The 26,749-nt window shown below is 38.6% G+C and overlaps 1 long non-coding RNA gene across 2 annotated transcripts in view; it reads left to right on the top strand.

Moving 5' to 3' along the window:
- Nucleotides 1-26,421, top strand: part of LOC142140443 (uncharacterized) — a 52,845-nt gene extending 26,424 nt beyond the window's left edge. For both annotated transcript variants that reach the window (XR_012688481.1, XR_012688480.1), the window contains 2 exons: nt 22,080-22,173; nt 25,107-26,421. This is a non-coding gene — a long non-coding RNA (uncharacterized LOC142140443). The remainder of the gene's footprint in view (nt 1-22,079; nt 22,174-25,106) is intronic.
- The last annotated feature ends 328 nt before the right edge of the window (nt 26,422-26,749 follow it).

Below are 26,749 nucleotides of genomic sequence, written 5' to 3'. Positions count from 1 at the left end.
TGAGAAGTAGGCCTGATCTTATGAAAACAGAGCTATGGAAGCAGGCCAAGAGGTACAGAGAGTAATGGAATATTAGAAAGAATACACAAGGAAACAGGGCCCTGCTCATTAGAGCTGGCATCCTAAAGGAAAGAGGAAGACACATTACAGTGGTATCGACTGAGGGAGTGGAGGTGAAAGCCGGGACAAGGGAGTTAGGAGGAAGGCTGATAGGCTTGAATAAAGGGCACATTTGAAGCCTTTGAGAGAGTGGAGGCTAACCTACTGGAGTTTGGGAGACCATTCCACAGTTGGGGAGGAGCCCAGGCATATTCCTTGAGATTGGAGTGGGAAGGTGATCAATGAAGTAGTGAGGCGCCGGTCATTGGCAGAGTGGAAGGGGCAGCAAGTAGTGTAGGTAGAGATGAGGTTGGCGATGTAGGAGGGCGGATTGATTGAGAACTTTGAAGTTGAGTGTGAGTTTAAATTTAATTCTGTAGGCCATGGGGAGCCAATGTAGTGACTGGTGAAGGGGGAGAGCAGAGATAGTGTGGTGGGAGAGAAAAATGAGGTGTGCAGTAGCACTGAGGATAGGCTTAAGAGGGGCAAGGTGAGAGTAAGGCAGGCCAGAGAGATCAAGGTCATAGTAGTCAAGGTGAGAGATTACAAGAGAGTGGATAACAGTTTTGGTGGCTTCCATGTGAGAAATGGCCATATCTTGGATATATTCCAGAAGTGGAAGGGGCAGGAATTTGAGAGGGACAGAATATGAGGTTTGAAGGAGTGGGAGGAGATGAGGATGACACCATCAGACTTGAGGGACAGAAAGGAGGCTAGTATTATTAACAGAAATAAGGAAGGGAAGGTGAGAGAGCCCTCTAAGGGAAGAGGCTTATTAGTTCAGTCTTGGAAATATTGAGTTTAAGAAGGAGCTGGGACATCCAAGATGAGATGGCCAAGAAAAATCAGGAGACATGAGACATAAGAGAAGGGGAGATGTCAGGGGATGAAAGATAGATTCGGGTATCATCAGCATAAAGGTGGTACTGAAGGCCAAAGGAATGGATGAGGACATCAAAGGAGGAGGTGTAAAGGGAGAAGAGCAGGGGGCCAAGAACATAACCTTGGAGAACTCCAACAGATAAGGGGCAAGAGAGTATGTGGATTCATGTGTAGAGACTGAAAAGGAGTGCTTGGTGAGGTAAGAGGAAAACCAGGAGAGGACAGTGTTACAGAGGCCTATAGATTTGAGAGTTTGGAATAGTAGGAACAGCTCCGGCTCCACTGCAGACTGTTAGTTTGGTTGGAAGATGATTGCACACAACAGTCAATTGTGGTTATCTTTTGATCCTATTTTCCTCTGTGTCCCATAATAAATCAATAGATTATGTTTGGGTTGTAATCTGTCATCAGCGTAGGTACACACATGTATTTTCCACTGTTCTGTCATGACGCACATATAACACTGTGTACCCAAAAATCACATTTCCAATTTCATTCATGTGCTCTCTGGCAATTGTTAAGTTGTTTTTATGATCAATTTTTATTTTTTAAAGATAGTTGAGCATATGATTGAACAGAATTTCAAAATGTTTTCAAAAGAGAACAATGCTAAAAACTTCTGTTCTTGTTCTTCTACATTTTATTACTCTTTGTAGTCCAATAACTATACATTACGGGTAGAGATGCTCACTAAACCCCGTGAAGTGGTTTTGGATCTGGATTAGCTTCGTGTTTTGGTTTTGGCAAAACCACACTCGTCTGTTTTGGTTTTGGATCTGTATTTTTTTCGACAAATTGCTAATATATGCTAAAATCACATAATTTTGCTCTTTTTTGATCCTACATTATTATTAACCTCACTAACACTAACTTAAAGTCATTTGCAGTCAATGTTGACCACCTCACAGGTCACAATATTATTTTCATACACTTTTACACAAATATTGTAGCAGTTCTTGCCAGTGATAAGAAAAAGGCCATTGCCATGCCTGGGCATAAGACGAAATATCCACCTCTTATGTATGCAATTATTTTTATACAAATCCTGACAACAGATGACTCCTCCACTAACCATGATTCCTCTGAAGAATTATTGAGCGTTAGTCCCATTGCTGCTGCTGCTGGGTGTGGATCTTCAACCCAGAAGAATACTACTATTTGCAACAATTGACTGTTAAACAATCCTTTGCTAGAGGAAGAAAGTAAGAAAGCTGTCACCCAGTCGCAAAGCGGATCTCAGACGCCATATGGAGTATGCTAGCATTCAATATCCACTATTAACGCAGCTGGTTTTAGACAGTTACTTGAGGTTTTCTGTCCCTATTACCAAATTCCATCAGGACACCATTTTAATAGAAAAGCTATTCCTCACCTCTACCAGAAAGTTCGTAAAAATTCAATTATTGGGCTACAAAATGTCATTCTACCCATTGTACACTTAAATGCAGATATGGGGACAAGCGGAAGTGGGAAAACTAAAGATTATATGACTGTGACAGCCCACTGGGTTGGTGATTCACCTTCACCAGCAGGAACAGCAGCAGCATGTACCCAAGTACGTCACATTTTTCAGAAGTGGGCTACTCTGTGTGTCAGCGGCTTCACTAAGAGGCATACAGCTGACAATCTGTTACAAAAACTAAGGGATGTCACTGCAACATGGCTAATCCTGCTTGGACTCTCCTGAGGATATGTGATTTCTGATAACGCCACCAATATTGTTAGAGCATTACATCGGGGGGAATTTTATCACATTTCCTGTTTTGCTCACACAATCAACTTGATGTTACTGAACTTTTTAAAAAATGACAATGACATGCAGGAGATGCTGTCTGTGTCCCGAAAAATTTAGGGTCATTTTCGGGATTCTGCAACAGCAGGTAGGAGAATGCAGCAGCTGCAAGAAGACTAGAATTTGAGGGGAATGTACTTTAGTCCAGCGACGTAGTCACCTGTGAAGAGAGTGCAGAAACTTTTAGCTTGAGTCAAGTGATTAACTTAATCATACTTTTTGAGAAGCAGCTAGAGAAATTGAAAGAGGAAATTAAACTAAGCAAATCCGCTAACTATATTGTAATTGTAGATCTAGGACTTAATTCGCTTCACCAGGATCCAAGAGCTATCAACATTCTGTAATTACGTATCCTCCTTCAGTTTCTCTGGCAACTGCTTCTAGAAAAAAAAACATAGCTTTTCCAAGGCACCCAGTGGTGATGCAGATGAGTCAGCACAACATTTTGACATTTGCTCTGCTCTAAAAGAATTGCCCAAAAATCGTGACAGCTCTGCCATAAAATGAGCTACAAATTCCATGAGGAAGGCCATTATCGGCAATTACATCAAAGTACACAGACTTCTGTGATGGTGGATTCTAGCAGGTGAGAATTAGTATTTTTTGAGGAAGACGTACACAATGATGAGGGTGAATATGATGACAGTTATTAAATAATTTCATCGTTTTCCAATAAGCATTGTCGATGCGATTTGTGTGGTTCCAAAGCACAAGCAATTTATTTAGCAAAAGCAAAAGTTTAGCAGTTCAATAAATAAGTACAGTACAGTCGATACCTGATACATACATACATGCGCTGCGCCCGCTGCGCTCTCTGCTGGTCACAGCTAGACAATCCTTCAGTCCAGAAGACTGTGGTCAGTTCAGTGTGACTGTTTAGCTGGTTCCAGGGAGCTGTATATATACATTTAGTGATACAGTGAAGACAATAAAGGTGACTTGGCAAGTTTCCATAGGTTCAGGCTCCAGGAAGGTCCAGTGTAAAGCAATCCATAGGTCAGTTCAAACAACCCACTCCAAGGTGGGGGTCAACATTCCAAGGGTGGGGGTCTGCTCTCCAGATGATGCATACTTAGTTTCCCCGCCAAGAACTGGTTCAAACTGGTCTATTAGCATTACACAGACAATATCATTCTGATCATTTATTCCCTATCATCGATAACTCACACACGCAATGTGCCATCCTTTCGGCAAATGAATCAGACAACTGCGGATAAATAGGGGATTAGAATGATACCAAATATGACATGCTTCCCATGACCTGAACTTTAAATATCACTAAAGTGTATATAAAACCTTATAATATATAACTATAAACCAAATGGCATCTGCTCATAAACGACTGTGGAATGGAACCATTATAAATATGAAATATGTATATAAGTGAATGTGAAAGTGCGAGTGTATGCGTGCGTGCTTTATCGTGCAATTGCGCCATGACACGTAACACATGGTGTACAGATCGCAGTCGCAAGGTAAAACAATATTAATCAATATACTTTCTTTCATCCAATTATACAACTTTGACACAATGTAGATTGCAGGTGCTGCAATCCAGCTAAGAGAAGTGAGGTCCCTGATGCTAGTATGCCTGGTAATATTTTGGGTAGAATGGTATCTTGAAAATGTTATGTTTTTCTACATTAAACTTTCACCTTTTTTAGAGAGGTTTTTTTTTCTTTAAAAAGGTACAAGCTTTTTATTTACATTTTTGTTTCCCTGACTTAAAACCACTATGCACTTGAACATAGGCTTTAGCACATGAGGTAGAGGTATTAGTATCTTCATGACTGAGACTGGAGAGTGACAACAATAATGTCACCCCTCCTGTTTCTGTATGAGGTATGGCACAATACAATGTCACTGGAGACTTTGAAGAACACTGACAGCCCTATTATTACAATTTATCTTTCAGCACTGAACTCTGCCATCTCTCCTGTTTTTGAGTGAGCTATGGTACAGTAAAATGTAACTGCAGATGTAGACCAAGCCAGCCAGTCCTATAATTTCTATTTCAGCAATGAATCTTAACAATGGAGCACTCCTCTTTGTCTGTTACCTATATAATGCAGGAGAATTTGCCTGCAAATTCACAAGACAAGCCTGCTAGCCCTCCTATATGTATTTCAACATTGACTCTTAGCAATGAAGCACTCATCTTTGTCTGTTACTTATATAACACTTCTGAATACGCCTGAAAATTCAGAAAAAAAGCTTGCAAGGACTAGTATTTGTATTTCAGTGATGACAATTAGCAATGGAACAATGGAGCTCTTGTCTTTGGATGTATATAACACCGTACACTTTTTGGTGCAAATTCAGAAGAAAAGCCTGCAAGGACTAGTATTTGTATTTCAGAAATGACAATTTTGGGTTACCTATATAACACTGTAGAATTTTACTGCAGAATTACACCAACCCTGACAGCACTAGTTTTTTTATTTTTATGCAATGAGAATTACCAACGCAGCTCTCCATTTTGTGTGTTACGTATATAACATAGTAGAATTGGACTGCAGAATTACATCAACCCTGTAAGCACTATTATTTGCACTTTTTTGCAATGAGATTTAACACTGGTTCTCTCCTATCTTTGTGTTACCTATAAAACACAGTAGAATTGGACTGCAGAATTACACCAACCCTGCCAGCACTAGTATTTGTATTTTTCTGCAATGAGATTTAACACTGGAGCTATGTAGCTTTCCTGAATGTCACTGATTACTTTGTTTAACACTACTATCACCCTCCTCTTTCAATTCTCTAACTTTGCCTGCCCAACTGCTCTACACTCTTTGCTACCACTTCTATATCCCTCTCTCAGATGGCGCTAGATCGCCGTGGAGGGCGGTATTTATAGATTCCAAAACTCACGAGATCTGAGATCCGACGACGTCACAATGACATTTTGCCTCGTTTTCGAATCCGAAAAAGCGCAAAAGTTCCCTAGGATTCCCTAAGTTCGGGTGTGTTCGGTTTACGGGCTTGATTCATTCAGGAATGTAAATGAAGATATGTGCCATATTTTGTGTAAAATTGCACGGCTCATGCCCAGAACTGGACTATTTGCCAGTGAAAGCAGCAACATCTTCAAGCATAAAGGACCCTTACGATAGCTTACGATTTAATGGGCATAACGTGGAGGGGAATGGCCATATGCACTTCGTCAATGTACAGTAAGGACGTGCCAAGCTCGAGTGCACGTAGCATCCTCTGATTCAAGATTGGAGATCGCTAAGGTACACGATTATCTGTTATATCACTTGCACCAGCCACAGGTCAGATGTAAGTGTCAATTGTGATAGTTTAAATTTATATTGAAACCATCATTTGTCACATTTCATTCACTCTGTTCTTCAGATGGGCCAAATTTGATTCCAGAATGTATGGTAGGTAGCTGGTAATATAATGGGCAGAGTGATCCAACACATATTTTCCCCTTTGATGACTCGCGCCAGATCCAGACCACATTCTATTAGAAAAGTGCTTTGCTACCATTATATAGACAGACATAATCTGTAACTGAATTAACGTAGTTAAAAATATTGCTATTTTAATAAATGTTCAATGCTATCACAGAAGTTTGGCGTTGACATTTAATAAAGCTGCATTAATATAGCCATATTAAATACAAGTAATGTACTCACTGATTTTAGCAAATAGAGATAGGATTTTCTTTCTAAATGATCTACATTTTACTGCTTTAAATGTATACGTGTGTTTTCATGGCTTGCTTTCTAGTGCATTAAGTTTTTGTAAAGAAGCCTTTGCATATTTATTAGTTAGTGTCAGGGTGATGCATTGCTAGAGCTGAACTTAGCACTAAAGAGCTGGCATAGAAATGTACTTAGTGTCTGATAATGATGTTTAAGTTTATAGAGATCTCTTCATAATGTTGCCAGTGCATCTTTTCCCTCTAACAAAAAAAAGTGAAAAGTTTCAACTATACTATTTGTACTAAGTAATGGAAGACTTGCCATAAAAGTAATACAACCAAACACTGTTCTGTGGACAAGAACTTGTCATGTACCATGCCATTATAAACTCCCCATCATTAGTACGATTAGTGCTATTGACAAAAATCAGTGGAAATAAATTGCATGCTATTCTAAGAGCCTACTTAACTAACCTGCAAAAAAAAGTCTGCTGACTTGGAGAAGTCCCAATAAGGTTCTATTGCAATATGTTTCAATTAAGAATGTAGGGCACACCCAGTGATAATATACAACCAATACAATAAAACATTGGCAAAAAATTTCAGTCAATACTGCAGAAATACATTCACCACTAAGTACCTAGGCTAAGACCTGGGGGTAAATGTATGGAGGTGCGATTTTGGAAATCCAGCGAGTTTCTCGGAAGAGTTGAAACTCTCTGATGTATGAAGCTGAGATTTCATGTAAAATCGCCAGAGATGTGTTTCTGTTAAAATTGCTATTTTCAAAATCGATAGAGATCAAAGTCCCAACTATTTTCCACTCTAGCTATAAAAGTTTTAAATGTACGAAGCTGCAATTAGGCAAACTCTCCTGAGCTTTAAAATTCGCCAGATACAACACACAAAAATTGCGTGGGGTCCCCCCGATTTTTATATAACCAGCACTAGGCAAACCAGCAGGGGTGGGTGGCACTGTAATGACAAACCAACCCCAGGCTGTTCAGCACTGGGCTGGATTCCCTAGGGAGTGGGAATTTATTTGGACTTCGGATACAAATTTATTTGGACTTGGGTTTCGAGTATTTTGAGGTTAAAAGCTGCTGACGAAAGAAGAAGAAATCAGATCGGTGAGTATTTTGGCGGTTTTCTTATTTTTAATAAATGTATGTGGTATGAATGAGGGTGTGTATTGTCTTTTTTGGGGTTTTATTATTTTTAATAAAAGTGTGTGCTTGTAAACAGGGAGTTGTGGTTTATTTAACATTTTCTTTTGTGGAACTACAGGTTGCAGCCAGCCATGGGTGTCAGGGCATGTTGGCACTTGTGGTTCTCCAAGTGCCAGCATTCCCTGGCTGCCATGGGTATGCTGGTGCTTGTAGTTATACAAGCATCAGCATGACCAGACGGTTTAGGGCAGCCCGGGCTAGCTGGTACTTGTAGTTCCACAAATCAAAATGGCGTCTGTTTGTTATTTTACATTATATTCGTTGTTATTACCCTACTACCCACAGCCCACAGGGTAGGAAGAGCCCTAGTGCTTTCAGCACTGGGCTGGTTATTCCTCAAGGGTTGGGGCCACTCGTTTTTTTCTGGCGGACTCCATTCCCTAGGGAATCCAGCCCAGCGCTGAACAGCCTGGGGTTGGTTTGTCATTATGGCAGGGAGACCCCTGCCATGTGTCCCCCTGCTATAGTGCCACCCACTCCAGCTGGTTTGCCTAGTGCTGGTTATGTGAAAATGGGGGACCCCATGCAATTTTTTCCCCCAATTTTCACGTAACCAGCAGTAGGCTGGCAGAACTAGTGTTAATAGTGACCGGGCGGGGGGACCACACGCTTTTTTCAAAAAAAACTTTTATCTGTTTTTACATTTTTAACAGTCGCCGGACCTTCGGCTCTATAGACAGGGGCACTGTAGCAGTGAAGTGTTTACTAATCTTGCTGCGGGATGAGGACAACACAGGAGAGTTAGCAGCTAAACACGGGAGTGTTTGACAATCTCAGCAAATTGCCAGAGATGACCAGGGATTTTTAAGATCAGAGTGAAAATCGTAGCTTACTACATCTGGGACCTTGGGGACTAAAATCGTGGGTTATCACCCACGATTAAACGCTGAAAAAAATCGGACCTTGATACAATTACACCCTAGTCTAAGAGGATGGCGGTTCTTTGTCCTTGTATAGTGATGCACTGAGGAATATTAACGCAAACTCCTGAAATGATGCCATCAGCAGACCCGGATGGTGACAAGTCATGCCATCTTCTGTTCAATGCCTTGAATTCCGGAATTCCATACATTTTTTTCTGGAGTCTAAATAAATTGGTAGGGTCAAATGTACAATGAATTATGCTTAATGAAATATTTTTATGCAGAATTCCATACACTCTAGCTTAGAAAGCAGACGAAGGGTCATTGCTGCCTTAAAACTGTCAATCTGACTCTGGCTATTGTAAGCTAGGGTATTCACGCTGAACACATTTTATAAAGTCGCAATTTACATCTGCCAGGCATTAGGCGTGTGGGGAATCTTGCATGCCTGTTATATAGTAAGTCTCTATTTCCTCCTTGACAGTATTATACTAATCAGAATATTTGCGTCGCCATAAGTTTTGTCAGCATTATTGGAGCCAAAATAATGACTACCACCGGAAGTTAAATGTGTTTATATCGATGACGCATTGGTCATTTATTGCAATAGAATCTGTGATCAGCAAAATATAGCACACTGTACACACACATTAATACAAAGTATTTATAACCCTCCAAGTATCTCTACATAGTAACCATATAAGGAGCAAACAATTCACTGTCCAATCCAACACAGTTGAAGTGGGGCTTACGTTCTAGAAACAGATGTCTGTCCCTCAGAGAGTTATATTACACACAGATAGCAAAACAGCAGATCCCAAAACTCAAAAATATTAACCCTTAAGTAGCTTTCTCATTATTCATTTGGTATAAGCATATACAGTATAGTTAAAACAATAAGAAAGAGAGGCAATTTATGAACTTATTATGCAGATGATTATTACTTACTAACTGGTTAATGAAAGTGTAAGTACTAATGTAAGTATCATCGCAAATATAAGTCACTTAAGGAATATGCCAAGATGATAACATTTCTTCAGGCCTTTTGGTGTCACTGTAAGTTTAAAGTGTAAATTCACTTTGCATTTTTTTTTATCAAGAATGACAATTTTGTCACTACCTTTTGGGAGGGGCGTAGAATGCATCTTAATTTAGACACCTGGTGGCTCATTTGCCAAAAGCGATTCACAACTGGTTTATCTGTGACTCCATTTGGTAGTGCTTGTAAAATTGCTACATATGATCAGTCATTCTTCAAATTTCTAGTTGTCATGCCATCATAGGTCAACCCACAAAGGCAAACCAGGGTATATATGACATGAAGATTAACCTGTGTTTATTCTTAATTTCCATACCTTGCATCTCTCTACATGTTGTACAACTGACACATTTAAAGCATCCTGGTTTCCCAGATTCATATAAAATTTTATTCAAATCCAAGTGCCAATTCACCTGGCCGTATGGTGGAGATTCTAGCAGTTGATCACTGTGTCTGTGGGCTTGACCGGAATGTACAGATGTGGGTGCTACAAGCAATCCGCAGTCTTATAAGGAATTTGCTATGGCGATAGATTGCTATTTGGCACTGCAACACATGTCTTATGCTCCAGAGGGGAATTCAAAGCTATTTCCCAAGCAAAAGTTAACACCACGGCTTGCAGAGCCAGTAGGGAAAGTTTCTCCACCTAAATGCTTTAAGTGTGGCGAACCTGGACATTTTTGTGCTGAATGTCCAAAGAATCAGGAACAAATGGATTGTTTTATTGCTCAGCTGGGATCACTCTTTCCTAGTTGCTGCACAATGTCTCCCTACACGAGGAGTCTGATACTATTTCGGGTGACTCTCACGAAAATCAACATGCTGTTTTGGCTCTGGTAGACTTGGGAAGCGATTTGATATTGGTCTCCAGATCTGTGGTTCCAAAAGAGGTGATGGCAAGGTTACCTAATGTGAAGATGCTTTGCATCCATGGAACTACTGAGGAATATGAGCAGAGTTTCCTTCCAATTACTCTATAAGGCCAAACAGTTGAGGTAGTGGCTGCCATAGCCCCAAAACTACCATACCCCCTTAGCATGGGGTGAGACTTTTCCCTGTTCCATGATGTTCTTACTTACTTGATTCAGCTGGAAACATCAAAAAATGATACACTGTCCGAAAATACAACCTTAAGAGAACCTGTCCAACTCTCACTGGACCCAGGAAAAGAGACAACAGAACTGTTGCTTAAGAATTATGAATACAGGTCCATGACGCTACTTGTCCCAAGTCTCTCCCAAGGAGACTAAAGGAGCAGAAGTTTCAATCATTTGCCAGTGACACTGTCGTGTAATAATATGTGGCTACCAGTGGAAGCTGAGGACTGATCCCCAATTCCAAGGTTCATTTCATTACAAGAATTTGCTGGGGATCAGCTTAATGATGCTACCTTAGAAAATGCATTTAAATATCTTGTGGTAGTTAAAGGTGTGGTGAAAACTGCCAGGCCGGCAGAAGGTGTACCTTATTTTTTTGTTAAAGTAGAATTGTTGTATAGAACAGTGATTGGGAGAACAATGTTTAACAACTATTAATACTGCAAGGTCATTTTGGAAAGTATAAGAGTTGGAAATGAGTGATGCTATGGTTTTACTGAGCAGGAATACGCATGGCTGTAAGAAGCTATTGCCTATCCTTCCCAGTAGGTCAGAAAACCTCTCCAAATCCTGATTACCAACAGAAATCCTAACTGACCAGGGCACTTCTTTCATCTCAAAATTGATAAAAGCTTTAATTAGCTATTTTGAGTAAAAGCCCTCCTCCACAACGTGGTCTATCACTTGCAAATGGATGGGCTGGTGGAACACTTTAACCGTACTTTAAAACAAATCATTAGTGGTGGTGGCTCACTAAAGGAAAGATTGAAATACACTCCTCCCTTTTCTAATGTTCATGTACGGAAAGTACCAAAAGCCTCAACAGGGTTTAGTCCATTTGCATGGACGACAACTTAGGGGCATTTTGGACATCCTCAAAGAAACTTTGTAGCAACAAAAACCCAAGGAGCCAAATGTAGTTCAGTTTGTTACTCAATTGTATAGAAGAATGAGACAAATAGGTCCTCTGGTGAAACACCACTTAGGGTATGGTCAGGAGCATCAAAAAAGGCATTATGACACTCGAGCAGTAGGCCATTCTTTCAAACCGGGCAACAATGTTGTAGTTCTTGTCCTTATGAGGTCATAGAGGTGGTTGGCCAAGTAAACTATAGAGTCCACCAGTTGGATAGAAGGTGGGAGAAACAAATTTATCATGTCAATTTACTAAAACCGTGGCATGAGGAAAGCCCTATGCCATCTATGCTTGTCTTTAAAACAAAAGACTGTGAGGTACTCAGTGAGACCTCCTTGGCACTGCCTCTAAGGCAACAGGTAGTAGAAATGGTGGCTCGAAAAAGGAATGTCTTTTCTCCTATTCCTGGGCAAACCATGCTGATAGAGCATGCTATAAAGAAACCCCCTGGGGCAGTGGTCTAGCAATGGCCCTACCATATACCTGATGCCAGACGAGCTGCAGTAAAATGGGAAGTTGAAAACATGGTTCAACTGGACATTGTGGAAGAATCCACCAGCAAGTGAAATTGGTATATAGCGACCAAACTGTCACTGCCAGAGATTATATCCTAATAAACGGAGGTTATTCTATTGTGGTATATGAAGGATCAATTAATTTGATATATATCCCTATAATATCCATTCCATTAAAATAAGGGAATAACACTTTATATAAATACTTACCTAACTCCGTTAGTGACTATATACCATTTATTTAAGACATCTCCCTTCTAGGACCTAGGAAATTCAACGGTCCTTCATATTTACAGATGTTCAGACAGCCAACAATATTTTTTCATTTATTATAGAATATATTGTAGATCTATTAGCTGTCTCATCACACTGCGAGGCTTGGCGGTGTTTTCTGCCATTTTAAATTTATATTTTTGTTTATCCCCTATTTTTTGTTTTTATTTCGCAACTGGTGTCACAGGTACCATATTGGGACTCAATACTATTTTAATAAAATTAATAAAATGTAAGTTTTAAATATTCTATGATCAATGAGTGCTCCTATGTTACATGATTTTCCTGTCTGCACTTGTTAATCTATGAGCAAGTGAAATAGTCTGATGGTGTTGGTAACAAAGCGCAATGGGATGATACGCTTTTGCAAAGACTTAGAAAGTTAAAAAGGGTCTCCCAGTTTGACCTTTATCCTATTCCTTGAACTTAAAGAACTTAGCCAGAAGTGACAATCTGCATACAATAGACCACACAAAGGATAATTGACAAATACCCCTAACGGCCTCTGTCAAGCCCAAAACAGCATTCTCTGCACCAGAGTGTTTATTTCCATATAAGGTATTGCCTTTTGGGCTACATGGGGCACCTGTCACCACATTAAAGAAGACTATGGACAAGCACTTAAAACCACATAGGGCATATGCTACTGCGTATTTTGATAATATAGTCATCTATATTCGGGATTCGGAATCATATCTTCACATAGTGGAGGCTGTGCTTGAGTTTTTTATGAGACATGGCCATATGGCCAATCTCCTAAAATATGCGTTGACTATACCAGAGGCAAAAAACCTGAGATATGTAGTTGGATGGCAAAGGTCAAACCACAGGTTGACAATGGTGAAGCTAAAAAGAACTGCCCCAAGCCAGAGAGGAAAATCCAATTGAGGACATTAATTTGCTTGGTAGGATACTACCACTGGTTCATAGAGAACTTTGCCACTCAGGCTACTCCTCTGATAGAACTTCTTAAGAAAGCCTGTCCAGACAAGCTAAACTAGTCTAAGTAGGCAGAAGCTGCCTGGGGGGACCTAATGATGGCTTTATGTACAGCGCCAGTGTTACAAGAACCTGATTTCACTAAGAAATTTTATCTGCAGACTAATGCCTAATGAGTAGGTCTGAGCATGGTTCTGTCACAAAAGGTGGATGGAGAGGAGAAACCTATCTTGTATCAAAGTCGCAAGCTCTTACCTAGAGAAAATAAGTATGCGACAGTTGAAAAGGAGTGCATCGCCATCAAATGGGCTGTGGAAGCCCTCCTCTACTACATCTCAGGTAGGGAGTTTACCATAGTGATGCAGATAAATAAAGAGGTCAATGCCAGTGTGACCCAATGAATGTTGGCATTCCATTTTTACCATTACAGAGTAGAGCATAGACTGGGAACAATGCATAGAAACACAAAGGCTCTCAACCATAATCATGCACTTCCCGCAGTATCCACATTGCCTGAGTGATGATGATGATGAGATGAAAAAACTAAGGGGTGAGGAATGTGACAAAAAGGGCAAATTGCCACAGTCTGTGAAGAGAGAGACTGATTTTTTCTCTAGGAGTCCTCAGGCTCAGGCAGTGTACAGGGTTAACTCTCCACATTTCACCACACAGAGATCACAGGATCACGGGTCGGGCACCTGGGTGTGATTAAGCTAATTAATACTGGGGAGGAAGCTTAAATAGCTGGACCTGTCTTGTGGGTGGGACAGCCAATGCCAGCCAGTGGCCAGTGACTAGAGAGGGGACTGTGTTTGTTTGCTTGAATTACTGGAACTACAACAGTTGCTGTCTGTACCATCCCGACACCTTTAAATAAAACTACAGCAAAGTGGCTCAGAAAACCTGTGTCAGCAGCATTTGTTTGGCATGCTTTATATATATATATATATGTATATATATATATATATATATATATATATATATATATATATATATATATATTTATATATGTTCCATAGACAAAAAACCTTACGGTTTAACATGTCCAATTAAGGTTAAAAATTATTGAAACCCTTCCACTCAAACTCCAAAAAGCAATGAAATTACGACGATTAAGGCAGAAACCTTAATGGACGTGTTACTTGCGCAATACAGACATGGTATGCCATCACATCCTGTGGTTGGCTGCAGATTCAGCACTATCATGGAGTGAGATTGCTGTCAGTCACAAAATAGTGGAGCTGCTAATTCACAGATTTGTGTGTTCACTGGAATACACACATGCAGTACTATTACATTTTCTTAGTTTAGCTTTATCGTAGTTTAGGGCCTGCGTGTCTTAGAAAGAGACAGTAGAGCAACTTCATAACATGTCCATTAAGGTTTCTGCCTTAATCATCGTAATTTCATTGCTTTTTGGAGTTTGAATGGAAGAGTTTCAATAGATAAACTTTGAAATAAAAGCGGTGCCAATGCTAAAAATTATACAGTGTGCCCCCCCTCCTCAAACCCAAAACACTAACCAGCCCACCCACAGCCAGTAAATATCTCTAATTTGTCTGGGGAGGCACATATAGAAACCATTGTAATTCCTACACCGTTCACCTGATTTGGATGTAAACGCCCTCAAATTAATGCTGAAAGTCTGCAGATAAAGTACATCTTGTTAGTTTCATCTGTAATCCATTGTGGTGGTGTATAGAGCCCAAAATATGAGAATTGTGTCGATGTCCCATATATATATATATATATATATATCTAATATATAAATGCTTAGTGGCGTCTGTCTGTCTGTGTGTGTGTGGAAAAAAAAACAAGTTGCAGCGCCACCTGCTGGGCAGAGTTATACACTGACCTACTAAATTCTTAGTGTGTGTGGGAAAAAAAATTCAAAAAGGGCTGAAATTTGGTAGGGCTCAAACTCATTTTCGTGAGGTAATTTTACCTCATGAACACACATGTGTAGAGGCGTGCGTTAGTGTGTGTGTGGAAAAACTATTTTCTCAGAAAGGGCTCATCCAATTGACCTGAAATTTGGTATTCGGACATTATTTGACAAAAAAATTAGAATAGTCAAGTCAGTTAACTTCCATCATCCCCCCTTCCCCCCGTGGGAGGGGTAGTAAAGGCGAAATTTATGAGTTGAGGGGTCAAACTCTCTTTCGTGAGGTAATTTTACCTCATGAACACACATTAAAAAGGCCACTTGCATCGGGAACTAATGCTCTTCCCCTGAGGAGGCCTGGGCTAGGTCCAAATGCATGACAAGAACCTTTTTAAGACCTTAAGTAGCTTGATCTGACTAGAATGCATGAGTATCATGCATGGGTTAACTTGTATATATGTATATATGTATATATGTATATATGTATGTATGTATATATATATATATATATATATATATATATACAAGTTAACCCGTGCATGATACTCATGCTTTCTAGTCAAATCAAGCTACTTAAGGTGTTAAAAAAGTTCTTGTCATGCATTTGGGCCTAGTCCAGGCCTCCTCAGGGGAAGAGCGTTACTTGCCGACACAAGCGCCCTTTTTTAACGTGGTTTTGTCCACATGTCACCACCTCATCATTTTTCTCCATCACCTCATCCTTCATCTTCATCGCCACATCCTTCATCAAGCTACTTAAGGTGTTAAAAACTCCCCACTGTCACCCCCGGCAACCACCAACCACTCCCAACTGTCACTTCTCCTTCAAGAAATATATAGATCAGTCTATAATTCTGCCCAGCAGGTGGCGCTGCAGCTTGGTTTTTTTTTCCACACACGCCACTAGGCATTTATATAGTAGATAGACTCCTCTAGTCCCCTACAGCTTATTTGTTTGTATTTTTTAATTATACTCCACAAGGGAAGTTTCTAAATCAAATACAACTTAGCACTGGGGGTAATTATATTCTACAATACATTATGCTCTTTAAAAGGCTAACTCCCTATTAAATTAATAGCACACTTAATAGGCAAGATATTTTATTGAAAAGATGCTGTATATTGTGTAATATATGGAAAAATAATTTTACAAGGATATTCCATTATATTACCACCAGAATGGTAATTTGCATATTTATAACTGTTTGAAACTACAGAACCATAGTGTGAATAATTCAAGCACAATTCTAGAATATAACTAGCTCAAGAATTTTCCATTTCCGTACACTGAGTCAAGAAAATACATTTTAACAGCAGCATGCACTTATCAAATGTCTCAGTGGAATAGTTTTTCATAACGCTAATTGCATGAAGAATGCAGCTGAGTCACACTAAAAGCAGTCAATTTTTTTTAGCTGTGTTGATTTCCTTTCTCACAATTTTTTTTATCATTCAAATCACATGGAAACTGATTTTATACAGAAATACACAACGATTTGTTACTCACCAACTTTATATTTATTAATAACTAGAGATGAGTGGTTTGGATTCTGTCTAATCCGACAGATCCGATTTTTGGGGATCATAGATGGACCATCTCGGTTTCACACGCCAATTGCAGATCTCAAAACGAAGCAGAGCATAATACCAGAGAAAATGTTGAATCTCATTAGTTTTGAAGCAATATCTTTTGTATTATAGCCTTCCCTTATGCTCTCATCTGCCATTTTAGAAGTGTTAATGTAACTGCAGGGTTCTGCCATGAAAATCCCGTGTAGAGAGGGTTAGAGAAGATGAAATTATGAAGTTTAGATGGCAAGCAAGCTAACTATCATTTTACTGCAGTTTATTTATGTAGAAACTAGTCTGCAAGAATTGATCAATAGGGAGTTTAGACTAAGTAGGTGCTACTGGTTGTGTTAGCAATAAAAAAAATAGCATAGTGTACTATTATATATATATATATATATATATATATATATATATATATATAAAAATATATACTACTGGTATAGACATCTGCACTAGTACTCACTGGCTGCAAACAGGGGTAGTGATGCTGTATGACTGTGAGCAGCACCCCTAAACAATGCACACATATATTTCTTAACATTTTTCTTTAAATTCCATGGGGTAAATGTATCATACCCCGATTTTGTCAACTCCCTCGGCGTGTTAACAAAACCAGGGTATGATACATTTACCCCCAAGTGTTTTTCTACAGACAAAGCAATTGTTGTGATGGGCAGTCAGTGACACCATCTTTATTAAGTGTGCAAAAACCAGTGTGTTGGTAGAGTGTGAGCAGCAGCACCCCCCAAAAACCACATGCAGTTCTTCATTTCTTTCTTTTAAAATTGAAAGTGTGTTTTTCGACTATTTAAAGCAATTTTTGAGAGAGTCAGTCAGTGACATCTTCTTTCTTAAGTGTGCAAAAACCAGTGTATTGGTGGAGTGTGAGCAGCAGCACCCCCCAAAAACCACATGCAGTTCTTAATTTCTTTATTTTAAAATTGAAAGTGTGATTTTCTACTAGTCAAATCAATTTTTGTGAGGCACAGTCAGTGACATCTTCTTTATTAAGCGTGCAGAAACCATGTCAGCAGTCGCACCCCAACCCCCAAATGAAACACATATATTTCTTCATTTCTTTCTTTAAAATTGAAAGTGTATTTTTCTACTAGTCAAATCAATTTTTGTGAGGGGCAGTCAGTAGAACATGTAGAAACCAGGTTGTTTGTGGAGTGTATGCCCCCCCCCCTCCAACAACAAACAAACAGCAACTCGTATATCTCTTATTTCTTCCTTTTAAAGTTGAAAGTGTGTTTTTCTGCTAATCAAAGCAATTATTGTGAAGTGCAGTTAGTGACATGTTTATTGAGCGGTCAAAAACCAGAGAGTGACAGTGGAGTGTGAGCAGCTGCACCCCAAAAATATATAAAACATTTTTTTAAGAACCAATTGTCTAAATTTAAAAGGGTCATACAGGAATTAAGTGTAAGTATCCTCAAAGTCCAAACATGGTTTGTCAATCTCAATGAAAACATCAGCTTCTCCTAAAAATGGTACCTGAATAAAACTTCTCTTTTCTAAGAGTCACACTGATGAAGAATCACCACAACACAATGTGAACAATTGTGATATCTGTTCCGGCTTAAAAGAAATGCCCAAATCTATTGAAGCCTCTACGATGTCTCAATCTGATACACCTTTTATTAGTAGAATGGTGGAGGATTACTTTAATGTTAAAGTATAAATTAGCATATCAGACAGTCCCTGTGAATTCTGGGAGGAAACATGGCAATTTGGAGCTCCTTGTATAAACTAGCTATTGTGTACTTAAGCTGCTCACCCTCCTTTGTGTGAGTGATTGTCAGGGAAGACTACTTTCCAAAAATGTATAAAACTGGTGTTCATCAGAATGAGCTACAAATTGTATAAGGAATACTGTTATTGCCACTAATTACAAAGACAATCTGTAACGCTAGGTTTCAGTGGGGATGAACTAATATTGTGTTATAAGCATAATATTGTATGATAAGGATGATGAGGGTGATGACATTGTCACCATAGAGAAATATGACCACTGATAGCCAAATGCTTATTAATTATTTGTTAAAAAGTAAAATGTCTATTCTCCAATCCAGTTCATCAACCAATTACCAATATATTCTCTTTTGTGGGAGCCCAAAAAAATCAATCACTTCAGCTGCAAAAGTTGCTGTCCCTGTCATTGAAGTGCTAGGTTTGTTAAGCTATGTGCATGTCCTCTTTAACATATGGGTGCATGGTTGGGCCCAAGGACAATTTCGTCTTGCACTATTTTACATTTTGACCATGGTCTATCATCCTGTTTAATTGCGGTCGACAGCTAGACAATCATTTAGTCGACATTCAACGTTGACAACATTAAGTCGACGGTTCACACATCCAGCGTATTATTAGGTTGACTGGTGGACATTATTATTAGGTGGACAACTCAAATGTCGACAGTTTTATTTTAGGTTTAGAGATACGGTTAGCGATAGGAATAGGCATAGGGCTAGATACAGGGTCTGGCATAGGGCTAGGACAGATTTTGGGATAGGGTTAGGGAAAGAGATAGGGCTAGGCAAAGTTTTAAGGATAGGACTAGGGACAGAGTTAGGAATATGGCTAGGGACAGGACTAGCGTTTGGCATATTATTATCAAACTAATAAATAATACTGTCTACATTTGAATTGTCAACCTAATAAATACCATCTGTTTACATTTCAATTGCTGTCCAAATAATAGTGTCAATGTCATTGTTGTTGACTTTCCAAACCTGTCTATATTAGGGTACCCACCATATTATGTCGACCATGTATCTGTCGAACATATGTATCACACCTGGGGGTAAATGTATCAATATGCGGGTTCTTCAACACCCGCGTGTTCAGCCTCTTCCGCGATTAAATTTCAAGCGGCGCTGCATTGTAAAGGGTTAACTTAATTTAATCGCGGAAGAGGCTGAACACGCGGGTGTTGAAGAACCCGCATATTGATACATTTGCCCCCTGGTCAGTTACATGTTCCACCATTTTACATTATGGCCTTGGAGTATCATTATCTGTTAAATGTCTACTGATGCCGCTGTCCATAATAACTAAGCTAATTAATTATTGGAATATAATGCAATTTGCATCTTTTTAGCTATTTTAGTCACGTCGAATAATACGCACCCGTGACATCTCAAATGCACTTTCGAGGCATTACTTCACACAACCTTTTGAGATTTTGTGTTTGACAAGGCTATATATATATATATATATATATATATATATATATATATATATCTATATCGCCTAAGCATTACACATCTATTGGCCTCCACGTCAGATAGCCCACCACTATGTGTTAATCGCTAAATAAATACCAATCTATCAGTTACCTTACTATACTGCATCATCTATATAAACATCCATTCATCCTATTCATACCAGTTATCTAAACATACAAAAGAGACAAAAAGGTACAGGTTTTTACTATACAAAGATAATCAAACACACAATACATAAATGCATACATACAATCAGGGCCATCTTAACAACATTATGGACCGCCAGGCAAAGCAGTGCACAGGGGCCCCTATATATATATATATATATATATATATATATATATAAAAACACTTTTTTTTATATAAAATTACTTTTTTTGCACACACACGTTATATATATATATATATATGTATATATATACATATATATATATATATATATATATATATATATATATATATGTGTGTGTGTGTAATAAACATAAGTGATTCTATATGTATGTAAAAAAATTATTTTATATATATATATATATATTACTCCCGACATTCACTGCGAGCACAGCACGGAAGAGGGGACCAGGGAAGGAGCCAAATCGTCACCTGACGGTCAGGTGACCGCCAAAGCTAAGGTAAGTGCCGTCTTGGGCCCCCTTTCCTCCTGGGCCCTCGGGCATCTGCCCATCGTGCCCAGTCGGAAAGACGGCCCTGCATACAATACAGTTAATACATTATAGATTCTACAGACATGATGAGTGTATGGTCAGTATTTCTCTTTTGTGTACTGCATTATGCGTGGCTCAAGCTCCGCCCACCGCGACTGCATCACCAGTGGCGATATAGGAGCTCCTTCACATTCTGTATGGTTATACCCTCTATGATCCACTATCTGTACTCTGTACGACGCTGCAGACACCTTGTGGCGCCCTATAAATAAAGGTTAATAATAATAACTTAAAATCTAACGCTAACGTACAGGTACATTTTACGCAAAGATGTGACCATCATCATCTGCTTAGAACCTTACACAAGGCCTATGGAACGAACAAAGATACACCTCCTAAAATACATATTTTAAATTTGTGCAGGTTAAAATCAGAGGCATTTCTAAGGAATGTGGTTGATTAGACTGAACTGAACTTAACCCTGAACAACCTCTCCAAGCAAAAGGTGATGCAATTATAAGATACACTCAACTTAAGCTATGGGCGTAAGTTGTGCACATCTGCAGTACAACAAATCTTACGCATGTCACATTTGGTGCAAATGGACTTACTTCCAACACTAAATCTGGCTCTATGCCTCTTACATTGATGCAGCCGGATTCTCACATTGGTGTATGTCTTTTTCAATTGGATGGCCAAGTTTGGCACATCTCTATCCATTTACAGTTCTTTTTATATTCACTCTTGTGACCAAAAGTAATACAAATTTTGTTAACCAGTGTAAGTATTTATAAATAAATCTCAGGTCAATACAGTGATGTGTCTTCTAAACTTTTCAGACCTACAACTGTGGACATGACAAGGCAGTTTTGTCATCAACCTAAAAAATGTATTATAAAAATAGTCAATAGAAGACAAAAAAATATAAATTAAGGTATCGGGGGAGGACCTCTGTCAAATTGTCAGTGTCATTGTCTTTGTAAGTCTATAATTGTGAGTCTGTGTGATGTGATTCTGTATGTCAGTCTATGTCAGTGTGGGTCTTCGTGTTACAGAACAGATTGTTTAATTAAAGTAAAGCAATAATGTATCCAATACTTTAGATTATTAAGGAGATACTGTCCTAGAAATTCTCTTAAAATTCTTATATTCTTGCACTGTATAACACGATATAGTACATAACCTACATTTGCAGTTTTCATTTTTGCCTGATCCGTGAGTTACAATGTACAATATTTTATTTATCATTTTTAATAAATCCTATTTGTATGTATCCTATGCTTTCTGAAACTGGAATATGTGTATTGCTAATTATCTACCACTCTACCTACCTGGTGGCAAAGACCATAGACTTGTGATTATGAACCTTGTATTATATTTAATACATCCTAATGGGATTGTAACCAGAAGCAAAATTATATTTGGACCCAGGATAGCGGGAATTGTCATGGAACGTGGACGTAGGTATCTACAGCTCTCCTGAAAAACGTGACAAGCAGAATTGCAGAGTCAGCTGTATTTCCATGTAAGTATAAAATTGTGCACATGTGAAATATTAATGTTTAATGATTTAAAGTAATTCATACTTTTGCTAAGAATATCTTTCATAAAAAAAATTAAAGAAATGCAGTAATGTAGATAAAAATTTGTTTCTTCTAGGAACATATCATGTAATCTGTAATGAACAATATTGAGAAAAGCTCCCATATGAGATTGTTATATTGCCCCAAGTCTTTAAATATTATTGTTAAAAAGTCATTGTGACTATAGTACAATTACACAGAGATACTCAAGTTGACTTATTTAGACAATTGTTTTACCTCTGATGGTCACTTCAGCTTTTACATGTATGTTGTACCAAGAGTTTATTAAGATTCCGTCACAGACTCCCATGCCTTGATATATTGTTAAGATTTAGCCATCTTTTTTACTTCACTGTGACGTCGCGATTGCCAGAATTGTTGTTTAAGGTTTAAAAGTAATTAATTGTATGACCAAACTATTTTATACAAGATTGCTATTATTGTGTTACTGCTTCTTACGTTCTGATCCATAGAGAAAATGGTGGTTTAATTATTCAGTAGTAGGTTGTTAAATTTAATTGCCCTTAAGGCAGCATCTTTCATAATGTGATCACACCTGCTTCTGGGAACAGATGCTTTCAAGCAGTCTTTCAGAATGTATTTAGTAACTTCACTTTAATACACTAGACCGATTAACTGACAAAGCCATGATTAATTCAGCTCCTATTGTCTGTTTGTTTACTGGAGTTATGTAACTGATAACATATTTTCTAGTCATGTGGTAGAATAATTTCCTTTGGACATAACTGACATGGACAGAGAATAATAAAAATCTCACGGAAAAGCCACAACGCTGGGTTGAAGACTAACTGTGATTACTGTGGCCTACAGAAAAGTGATGTTTTGGAAAAGTTATGTGTAAATTGAATTGCTCTGCAAAACAGGCCAGTTTGCAGAGGTGCAAGCTTCTAGTGATATAATCTTCATATTCTGCTTTTTTTTCTCGCCATCTGTGGAGTGGCAATTTCACACTGTATTAGTAAATTCTCATTTTGCAGAATTTATATAGTCTGAGTATACATCTCAGTTAATAGCAGTCAATTCACTTGGTGCCTGTTGTGTTTGTGGTAGGACTGGAAACACTTAAAATCAAATTCAGGCAGCGAAATATGCTACATCTTTAGACCAAATGCGATATGATGGGACTATTCTGACAAATAGTTTTGTTCGACCCACTCCATAAGCGCAGGTTAGGGATCCAGCACCAGGCTAGGAGCTACTTTATGAGATCATCCTCTTTCACAAGTGAGGAAAGATAGTCATCTTTCCAACCCCACAACAGGTGAGGCCTAGCTTAAGGCCCACATTACTAGACACGGAGCTATATTATAGTACCACTCCTTCTCCACACAAAGGTGTGCTACTAGGCATCTCCAAGACCCCACAATTTACCTAATGGGGACTTGAGTTGAAGGTATACATATTGAGCTGCTCTCTATCAAACAATATTTACTGGGTAATTTTTAGCTTCACTCCTCCATATCAAGGAGATCAGTAGTAACCTGAGGGCTAGTGTATTGTTCCCCACTCTATCCTGCACATAATATGAATGGGGATCAATTTGTGGTATAAAAAAAGTGTGATGTAGGACAATGTCACTTATTTTCTGCAAAAAATGAACTGATGTTACTGTTTTATAAAACTGAAAAAGCCAATACTGCAAATTACTTTCTGACCATTTACTATTATTACTATGCAGCTGCATTATTTTTATATACTATATTAAGTAGAAATACGTAAAAGAAAATATCACTTTCTATCAGCATAAATAATAGATTAGGGTGGTTCTTGATGTGTTAAATGTCATTGGAGAGGAAAAATGTAGCCTAACCTGATTTTTTATTGTTTGCACAAAGAAATAAATATACAAAATTAAAACTTTCACCCTTTTAATATTTGGTAACTCAAAAGATATATAATTGTTTTTTTCTCCATTAAAAAGTTAGTGAATAATACCCTGTGAACGAACTCTAGGGGGCAGATTTACTAAAGCTGAAAACAAAAAGTAGAGGTGTTACCCACAGCAACCAATCAGATTCTAGCTATAATTTTCTAAACTGTACTAAATAAAAAATAGCTAAAATCTGGTTGGTACCACTTTTCCACTTTCCAAAGCTTTAGTAAATGTACCCCCAGGGTTGCAATTTTTTTTTTGCAGTTTATAAACCGCCACACATAGACGTACATTACTGTAGATTTCCAGAAGTTTGGAGGGTGAGAGGTGAAATCACCAGAGATGTGTGGCAATTTGGAGAGTCCAAAACCATTGGCAGTTTACTGCAAAAAGCCATTTTTCAGCACCAAACCTGAAACATGACTTTTTTACTTTCTGATTTGAATTGGTTTTCAAAACACATGGATGGGATTGTTGCATCAGAACAATTATAAAAGTCTGGTGACTTCCTCAACTCTTTGATAGGGGTCTGAGGGCATAGGAGAGGAGAACTTGATTTAGTGTAGTAAATAGTTTTTTGTTTTTCTGTGAGTACGGAAAGTTTTCTTGTGTTTTTTTGTTGTCTTACTACTTCTCTGTTGTTATTACTCTGTGCTGTGTACTTTGATTTAAGTCCTGTGTTATTTGTGTGTGAGTCCTCGTTAGTGTAGTTCTTTCTTTTGTCAATCTCTGTTTACTGTTTAATAGAGGTTATGGAGATAGGAATGAGAGATGGTGTTGGCGGGGACAGAGTGTAGGAGGAGGATAGGGACATAGGCCAGAAAGTGGCAAATGAGGCTCAGGATGGTTTAGAAGAGACAACCTCGCATCTGAAACAGACCAACCCTCATTATGAGGAAGTAGCAGAAGAGTCCAACTTTTAAAAACACAACAACACGTATCTTTATCCATAAATACCAACACGTGTATTTTAATTTACAGGACAATCAACGCAACATCAGGCACAGATTGGAAGGCACAAAAATGTTGACAAACTCATTACACTACAACTGGTTAAAGTGAACCCTGCTCCACCTGTGGCTGGTAAAGCAAACCCACCTGAACCGGCTGCCATGCTTAAGTGGCAGGATTTCTGTTTGTTTTTTTTAAAAAAGAACGCACATTATGTTCGTTTTGCTTTCCTTGACTCAGGCCCATAATGCAACAGCCTTATCAGTGCCCTTACCACTTGGTAAACGGTTGTGTTCCACCAGAGGGGGCATGGCCGCATAGTGTTAGAGAAGTGGCCAGCATGGAGCTAGGCCTCTTTGGACATGACATACAGGACACGCTTCATTAAGGAATGGATATGCCGATACTTGCCATATTTTGTGAAAAATCGCTCTGCTCATGCCCAGAAACGGACTGAATGCCATTGAATGCGTGAACATTCAATTAATCTTCGAGGCCAAGGACACTTATGACAGCTTACGATTTCAGAGACAGAAGAGGGAGGGGAATAGGTGCATGCATGTAGTCAGTGCACTATAAGCTTGTGCCACGCAGCAGTGTCCGATATGGACAGTTTTAATGCTGCATAATTGTGGCATTACAAGTGCCAACATGAAAATAATACCACAAGTGTGCAGTAAAAATGGTGGCGACATAAAGTACTGCCCTTGTCATAAATTATTATTACCTCTTTAACAATCAAATAGTATTGTCCACATAATATAATTATAAAATGATATTGCTCCCTTAATATATTTTAAAATAGTATTGACCTCTTAATATTATCAGACAGTAATTCTGCACCCCTATTATACTTATGTTATGATCTGCCTTGTATCTTTGTGAGCATTTTGCCCTGTGTTATTATTTGCCTTGTTTCCCTGTGTGCATATTACCCTGCTGTTATGATCTGCCTTGTATCTTTGTGTGCATTTTGCCCTGTGTTATTATTTGCCTTGTTTCCCTGTGTGCATATTACCCTGCAGTACCTGTGATTCTCCAGAGGTGCTGCTGTTCGGTCTTTCCAACTATTAGGGGTTAACTAGCACTGCTAGGTAATCATCCACACCTGCCTTTTTCAGAATCCTTTGCTGGTCATTGAAGTTCCTAACCTGCTCATGTTTCTCTGTTCCTGGATTACCTGCATGTTTCTGGCTACTACTGCAAACTGGTTTCAGTTAAGTTATTTGCTGCATTTCATTATTATTTACCTATTGTTTGCCAAGATCTGGAAGTCCTTTTGTTTCATTCAGCCTGAACTGTTTACTGTTTATTTTTGCCTATCATGGACTACACTTTCTCTGCAATAAACAGTTTAAACGTTTATATCACGTGTCTGGCTCCATGGCTGTAATTAAGGAATTGGTTTTGAACAGAACCATAACAACTTATGCAATCATTTTGCTCACATAAGTAATAATTATTTTGTCTTCTTGATCCATAAATAATGATTGTCGTTAAATTTAAGTTTATTGTGCCTCCTCTTATGTTCCGAACAGCCAAATAGTTCAAATACCTTACCGGCAGATATTCCAGTGGTTCGAGAAATCTCAGCTTCATAAATCTCTTGATTTGTATTTTATCATGTAACACATGAGGACGGCAATGTGTAAGGAGATGCTTTGGTTGTGGTT

This window comes from Mixophyes fleayi, chromosome 2 (assembly GCF_038048845.1).
Source record: "Mixophyes fleayi isolate aMixFle1 chromosome 2, aMixFle1.hap1, whole genome shotgun sequence".
NCBI lineage: Eukaryota > Metazoa > Chordata > Amphibia > Anura > Limnodynastidae > Mixophyes > Mixophyes fleayi.
This window is presented reverse-complemented; position numbering and strand designations above follow the sequence as displayed.